The sequence below is a fragment of the Cucumis sativus genome, chromosome 2 (genome assembly GCF_000004075.3).
Source record: "Cucumis sativus cultivar 9930 chromosome 2, Cucumber_9930_V3, whole genome shotgun sequence".
Classification (NCBI taxonomy): domain Eukaryota; kingdom Viridiplantae; phylum Streptophyta; class Magnoliopsida; order Cucurbitales; family Cucurbitaceae; genus Cucumis; species Cucumis sativus.
This window is the reverse complement of record NC_026656.2, coordinates 13,562,860-13,570,035: the sequence shown is the minus strand read 5'-3', so window position 1 is coordinate 13,570,035 and position 7,176 is coordinate 13,562,860. Positions and strand designations below refer to the sequence as shown.

The 7,176-nt window shown below is 41.8% G+C and overlaps 2 long non-coding RNA genes across 2 annotated transcripts; both read left to right on the top strand.

The window, feature by feature from the left end:
* Positions 1-2,431: 2,431 nt before the first annotated feature.
* Positions 2,432-3,051, top strand: LOC116402169. The gene is made up of 2 exons (XR_004214612.1): positions 2,432-2,759; positions 2,935-3,051. It is a non-coding gene; the product is annotated as an uncharacterized LOC116402169 (long non-coding RNA).
* A 449-nt stretch (positions 3,052-3,500) lies between these two features.
* Positions 3,501-4,771, top strand: LOC116402199. The gene is made up of 4 exons (XR_004214650.1): positions 3,501-3,741; positions 3,834-3,906; positions 4,090-4,193; positions 4,723-4,771. It is a non-coding gene; the product is annotated as an uncharacterized LOC116402199 (long non-coding RNA).
* The last annotated feature ends 2,405 nt before the right edge of the window (positions 4,772-7,176 follow it).

Sequence of the window (7,176 nt, the reverse complement as noted above, 5' to 3'; positions counted from 1 at the left end):
GTTTAGGGTTTAGGTTTAGGTTTAGGGTTTAGGGTTTAGGGCTTTTAAGGCATTTAGGGCTTTGGCTTTTAGGGCTATTAGGGTAGGGCTTAGGGATTAGGCTTGGGCTTTTAGGGCTCGGGCTTTGGGCTCGTTGGGCTTTTAGGACTTTTAGTGCTCTTAGGGCTTTTTGGGCGCTTAGGGATTTTAGGGATTAGGGCTTAGGGCTTAGGGCTTAGGGTTTGGGCTTTTAAGGCTTGGGCTTTGGGCTTTTAGGGCTTAGGGCTTTTAGGCCTAGGGCTTGGGCTTTGGGCTTTTAGTGCGCTTAGGGCTTGGGGCTTTTAGAGCGCTTAGGGCTTTTAGGTTTTAGGGCTTAGGGCTTTTAGGGATTATGGCTTAGGGCTTTTAGGTTTAGGCTTAGGGCTTTTAGGGATTATGGCTTAGGCTTAGCGCTTTTAGGGCTTAGGGCTTAGGGCTTTAAGGGTTTTAAGGTATTTAGGGATATGGGATTTTAGGCTTTTAGGCATTTAGTGCTTTGGGGCTTTTAGGGCTTTTAGGGCTTTTGGGGCTTTTAGGGCTTTTAGGGCTTAGGGTGTTTGGCTTAGGGCTTACGGATTAGGGCTTGGGCTTTTAGGGCTCGGGCTTTGGGCTCGTTGGGCTTTTAGGACTTTTAATGCTCTTAGGGCTTTTAGGGCTTTTAGGGCTTAGGGCTTAGGGCTTAGGGTTTGGGCTTTTAGGGCTTGGGCTTTGGGCGTTTAGGGCTTTTGGGCTTTTACGACGCTTAGGGCTTTTAGGTTGTAGGGCTTAGGGCTTTTACGGCTTTTACGACTTTTAGGGCTTTTAGGGCTGAGGCCTTAGGGCTTAGGCCTTAGGGTTGAGGCTTAGGGCTTAGGGCTTAGGGCTTAGGTAGGGTTGGGTTTAGGGTTTAGGGTTTAGGGCTTAGTTCTTGTGCTTTTATTGCTTAGGGCTTAGGGCTTGTAGGGCTTAGGGCTTATGGCTTAGGGCTTTGGCTTTTAGGGCTCAGGCTTTAGGGCTTGGGCGTTTTATGGCTTTTAGGGCGCTTAAGGCGTTTATGGCTTTTAAGGCGTTTAGGGCTTAGGGCTTTTAGGGCTTATAGCTTTTAGGGTTTAGAGTTTTTAGGGCTTTTAGGGCTTTTAGGGCGCTTAGGGCTTAGGGCTTAGGGCTTGGGCTTTTATGGCTTGGGCTTAGGGATTTTAGGGCTTATGGCTTTAGTGTTTAGGGTTTAGGGGTTTAGGGCGCTTAGGACTTTTAGGGATTTTAGGGCTCTTAGGGCTTTTAGGCTTTAAGGCTTATGGCTTAGTGCTTTTAGGGCTTAACGCTTTTAGGAGGACTTAGGGCTTTTAGGGCTTTTAGGGCTTTTAGGGCTTAGGGCTTTTGGTGCTTTTGGTGCTTTTGGGGCTTAGGGCCTTTGGCTTAGTGCTTAGGGATTAGGGCTTGGGCTTTTAGGGCTTGGGCTTTTAGGGATTGGGCTTTTAGGGCTCGGGCTTTGGGCTCTTAGGGCGCTTAGGGCTTTTAGGTCTTTTAGGAATTAGGGTTTGGGCTTCTAGGGCTTGTGCTTTGGGCTTTTGGGATTTTAGGGTTTAGGGCTTGTGCTTTTAGGGCTTGGGCTTTGGGCTTTTAGGGCTTTTACAGCGCTTAGGGCGCTTAGGACTTAGGACTTAGGGCTTTTAGGGCTTAGGGCTTAAGGCTTAGGGCTTTTAGGGCTTAGGGCTTAGGGCTTTTAGGGCTTAGGGCTTAGTGCTTAGGGCTTAGGGCTCATTGAGGAACTGGATTTATCTATTGAGTATAGGTAAAATGGTTTTTTATATTGGATTTAATCAATGCAATGAATTGTTTCATCATAAGACCGATCCCTAATTAAATTGATGATCCCCATCCTAACGAAATGAATTTGACTCATACATGTACACACACGAACTGAACATAGATACATTCACCGAATCATTGATAAAGCAATTCTACTTGGCGAGGAAAAAAATTTCAATAACTTGTTGATCCCTATCCCCAAATTTTAAAGTTTATCGTTCTTGAATTTCTTGGCTTAGTGTGAAATCGAAATATACCTAACCTAATCTTAACAATGAGTTAATCAATGAGTGAAAGTATGAGAAATGGAGTTTAATCCCGTTTATAGCATATGACAGACCAATCACTTCCCGAAGGGTACTAGCCTTCCGTATTATTTAAATAAAAAAAGAATATCTTTTTTGAATATTTATTATTTTTGTTTATTTTAGACATTTCTTCTAATCACTACTAATCACTATTTTCATTTTGTATTCTATAATAAGTAATATAACTATATATTCCATTTTGCAAATTTATGTATATTATTTAAATTAAATAAATAAATAAAAAGAAATTAAATAAATAAATAAATAATGCAATTGAATTTTAAATAAAAGAATTTCTTCCCTACTTCTTCTCTAACGGCTCTCTCTCTACTTTCTCGTCCTCTCCCCTTCTCTTATCTTCTTCGTCTTCCTCAAAATCGCGATTCACGGCCATCTTCTTCTCCCGGCCCTAACAGCGCTGGATTTCTCAACTGTCGATCGAGTGACAATCATGCCTGCCTGCTTGACAAAGCCTTTTCGGTCTACCAATAAAGGAAAAACGATTGCTGGTGACACGAAGGCTGTGCTCGACGCTCTTTTTCCTATTCCACTGCGCGTCGTGGTCTTTCCCTTGCTGGTTGGATGACTACTATGGACGAAGAGCACAATTACTTCCAGTCTCTGGTCGATAAGTACCCAAGGAAGGTAAATTCCAGCGAAGAAAGTCGAGAGCTCCTTAGTTGATCACAAATCCTTCCAAATTCTTTGTTCGTAGACTAATTTGAAATCCTTTCAATATGGATCCATGCTGTCTTTTATATCCATAAGATACCAATTAGATTGTGTTAATTATTGTTTATAAGAAAATATTTGTGTGCAGAGTTGCAGTGGGTAAATCTTAATGGCTGGCAGAAAATTGGTTCGGGATATATTACTCTCAAGACAAAGTATTTTTTATCAGTTTACTTCCCATGGGGTATTTGCTCTTCCTATGCTTTATCCTTATCCCGTCTTTCTCCGCTGTAGTCTTCATAGGATGGATTTCTGTGGTGTAAATTTATTCATCTAGTTTGTTTGATTTATGGTTGCATTTAGGGAGAAGGTAAATTACATAAGCCAAAGTAGTTATGGAAAACATCTCCAATTTACAGCAAGTTAAAGAAAAAAAAAGAAGAGAAAAACAGCAGTTAAAAAAACTGGGCATCTTGCTTCTTTCTTATTGAAAGTTTGGCCGTTTCTTTCAAGTCAAATTGACCACAAAATGCTCAAATGAGATTCTTCAATAGGAATATGTAAAAAAAATATAATATGTAAAAGAATTTTTGTGAAACGTGGGAGAGAAGCGGTAACATTATCCTTCAAAAAATTCAGGAGTAAATATTTATGTGAAAGGACATATTATTTGGCCATTTGACCTTATTTGTTATTGAATTATTTGGTTGGAAATGATAAACTACACATTATTGTTTGCTTCAGTTGTGATCTTGATTATGGGCTATTTGGTATTTTGCTTACAAACTGTATAGTTAATTATCTGTTAGCTTTTGTTTTCCTGTCACAGCTTTATGTTTATGTGGCTCATTGTAGCCGAAAGTTTTATTTATCAATCTTATTTTTCATAGCATAAATGAAACTGTGTTTGAAGAATCAGGTGCTGCTACATCATTCAAGGAAATTCGTCGCAGAGGTCCGTAAGTTTTTTCCTTTGGAGATGTGATACTAACCTGTTTGAATAAAGGAATCTGACTTGGTCTTTTCCTCTTTAACATTATGGATTAGGTCTTTCTCTTTACCAGATTTCGTAGCTGAACTTTAAGAAGCAATCAAACCGGTGTTAACTTCTTATATAAAGGTTAGTGCTAACTGCTAAGCTTATTTCTAAGATGAAAGATGCTTTTATCCCCTCCCCAAAGAATATCATTACTATTTATGTTGTATTTCTGCTAACTAATTCTTGCATAGCATCTGGTTTGATAAATAAAGTAAAGTTTCTGACATGGAGGTTTTCAAGTTGGAATATATATTTATGTTTTAGGTAGATTCCCAAACTTTGAAGAAACGCTGCAGTACTGAGGTAATTGAACGTTGTAAGGCAGAGCATTGGGCTTACCAGAGCCAAGGTATCTTCTTCGATAACAAGTAAGGATAGTCCTGATACTACCTTTCTTTTGTTATTGAAATTTATTGTTCCTTTTGTTGGGGGCTTGGTGGTTGTGCACCTATATTGATTTGTACTTCTGTTAATTAATTATAGTCATTCTCTCTTGTCTGAGTAATTATTGTCAACCATTTTGTTAGCAAAGGCTTCCCATGGAAATTCAGTTTGTTGTGCTGCATGTCCACGATGATTTTCGTGATTTTAGTTTTAGATACATAAAAAGGGCCTTTGCATCACGACATGAATGACTACTTTTTAATATGAACCTACAATACCCCAAATGAATGCTGAAGTAAGTTTATTGATGTATGTAATTTACAACAATCTTTTTGAACTTTTTGGTAGGTTATGAATTACGAACTTGTATTGAATATTTGTTAGGTCGTTTTAATAATTCAAGTGATGCTTAGAAAATGCAACCGAGCTTAAACAATTCTGCACATTTTTCTAAAATTTTTAGTTTAACCTCTTTAATAAAATGCGATGGAAATTCTTGTTTTCTTTTTGTAGGAATAAAGGAAAATGAAACATAACCAAACTTGGGATCTTTGCAAGCAAGCTTCCATGAAGAAACTAGGTTACAAGGGGAGGTCTTCTGTTCTCTTTTTTTTTTCTTTCCATCCGTAGAATCTTGCTTAAAATGCTTTGAGGACAATGCAAATTTTTTAAGTGGGGGGTGGGGTTGTAGCCTTGCACATTCCATGTCCTTTGGGAAATTTTCATTTTGCAAATTTTGCTAAAAATGTCAAAATTTAGAAACTTTTGCAATGCTCTATGCTTAGAATAAGTACCATGTCTACTTCGCTTTTTAGCATAAAAAAGCATATATGCCTAACCCATGAGAACGGAGCTCGGATTTGTGATTGTATTTGTTATTTGAATATGTTACATATGTTGAAAATGCATATATTGATAGCTTAGAAATGAGTAGAACACTTGGTTCATTTTCTGAATATTGTGAATTATGTACATAATAATATGTGCGGTTGCCTTTTTTATCTCAATTTTAATCCCCTTTTTTGCCATATTCTACTGCCTTTTTTATATTAATTTTAAATCCCTCTTTTGGCCATACACATTTGTATAAGATTGTTTGAAAGCAAAATATGATTGTTAGGTCAAGTAGAAAGCAAAGTCGGCAAGTTCTTAGAGTTCTTCACCCAACATAACAGCCGATAAAAACAAAACAATACGACCAAGCTGCTTAGAGTTGCAAAACCCGACCCCCGCCTAGTGGGTCACTAGAGTTCTTCACCCAGCATGGCAGCCGGTAGAGAGGGAGAGAGAAAAAAAAGAGGGAGCCAAGCCAGCCGCTTAGGTCAAGTAAAATGCGCGCCGAGATCCCCCGGTTTCAGAATTTTCGTGGGGATCCTCTCCGCTTTTCTTGCCTAAGCAAAATCCGACCCCGCCTAGTAGGTTCTTAGAGTTCTTCACCCATCATGGCAGCAGGTAGAGAGGGAGAGAAAAAAAAAAAGAGGGAGCCAAGCCAGCCGCTTAGGTCAAGTAAAATGCGCGCCGAGATCCCCCGGTTTCAGAATTTTCGTGGGGATCCTCTCCGCTTTTCTTGCCTAAGCAAAAACCCGACCCGCCTAGTAGGTCCTTAGAGTTTTTCACCCAGCATGGCAGCCGGTAGAGAGGGAGAGAGAAAAAAAAGAGGGAACCAAGCCAGCCGCTTAGGTCAAGTAAAATGCGCGCCGAGATCCCCCGGTTTCAGAATTTTCGTGGGGATCCTCTCCGCTTTTCTTTGCCTAAGCAAAACCCGACCCCGCCTAGTAGGTCCTTAGAGTTTTTCACCCAGCATGGCAGCCGGTTAGAGAGGGAGAGAGAAAAAAAAGAGGGAGCCAAGCCAGCGCGCTTTAGGTCAAGTAAAATGCGCGCCGAGATCCCCCGGTTTCAGAATTTTCGTGGGGATCCTCTCCGCTTTTCTTGCCTAAGCAAAACCCGACCCCGCCTAGTAGGTTCTTAGAGTTCTTCACCCATCATGGCAGCCGGTAGAGAGGGAGAGAAAAAAAAAAGAGGGAACCAAGCCAGCCGCTTAGGTCAAGTAAAATGCGCGCCGAGATCCCCCGGTTTCAGAATTTTCGTGGGGATCCTCTCCGCTTTTCTTGCCTAAGCAAAACCCGACCCGCCTAGTAGGTCCTTAGAGTTTTTCACCCAGCATGGCAGCCGGTAGAGAGAGGGAGAGAGAAAAAAAAGAGGGAGCCAAGCCAGCCGCTTAGGTCAAGTAAAATGCGCGCCGAGATCCCCGGTTTTCAGAATTTTCGTGGGGATCCTCTCCGCTTTTCTTGCCTAAGCAAAACCCGACCCGCCTAGTAGGTCCTTAGAGTTTTTCACCCAGCATGGCAGCCGGTAGAGATGGAGAGAGAAAAAAAAGAGGGAGCCAAGCCAGCCGCTTTAGGTCAAGTAAAATGCGCGCCGAGATCCCCCGGTTTCAGAATTTTCGTGGGGATCCTCTCCGCTTTTCTTGCCTAAGCAAAACCCGACCCGCCTAGTAGGTCCTTAGAGTTTCTCACCCAACATGGCAGCCTGTAGAGAGGGAGAGAGAAAAAAAAGAGGGAGCCAAGCCAGCCGCTTAGGTCAAGTAAAATGCGTGTCGAGATCCCCCGGTTTCAGAATTTTCGTGGGGATCCTCTCCGCTTTTCTTGCCTAAGCAAAACCCGACCCGCCTAGTAGGTCCTTAGAGTTTTTCACCCAGCATGGCAGCCGGTAGAGAGGGAGAGAGAAAAAAAAGAGGGAGCCAAGCCAGCCGCTTAGGTGAAGTAAAATGCGCGCCGAGATCCCCCGGTTTCAGAATTTTCGTGGGGATCCTCTCCGCTTTTCTTGCCTAAGCAAAACCCGACCCCGCCTAGTAGGTCCTTAGAGTTCCTCACTCAACATGGCAGCCTGTAGAGAGGGAGAGAGAAAAAAAAGAGGGAGCGCAAGCCAGCCGCTTAGGTCAAGTAAAATGCGTGTCGAGATCCCCCG